Source organism: Atta cephalotes, assembly GCF_000143395.1.
Source record: "Atta cephalotes unplaced genomic scaffold scaffold00033, whole genome shotgun sequence".
NCBI classification, from domain to species: Eukaryota; Metazoa; Arthropoda; class Insecta; order Hymenoptera; family Formicidae; genus Atta; species Atta cephalotes.
This window is the reverse complement of record NW_012130097.1, coordinates 1,321,204-1,321,463: the sequence shown is the minus strand read 5'-3', so window position 1 is coordinate 1,321,463 and position 260 is coordinate 1,321,204.

Below are 260 nucleotides of genomic sequence, written 5' to 3'. Positions count from 1 at the left end.
ATTACAATTTAAGATATTTTTTTCTCAGTGTACTTAAAGACATTGATATTGGTATTAATAACAATTATAAAACAAAAAATTAATCATTTTTAAAATTAAAAATACAGACAATTAAAGTAATATATATATATATATATATATATATATATATATATATATATTATTATATATATTATTTATTATTAATTTAGTTCAATAATTAAATATATTATTTAGTAGCTAGTAAGTTTAGTTTAAAAGTTTAAAAAACTTAAGTTTAA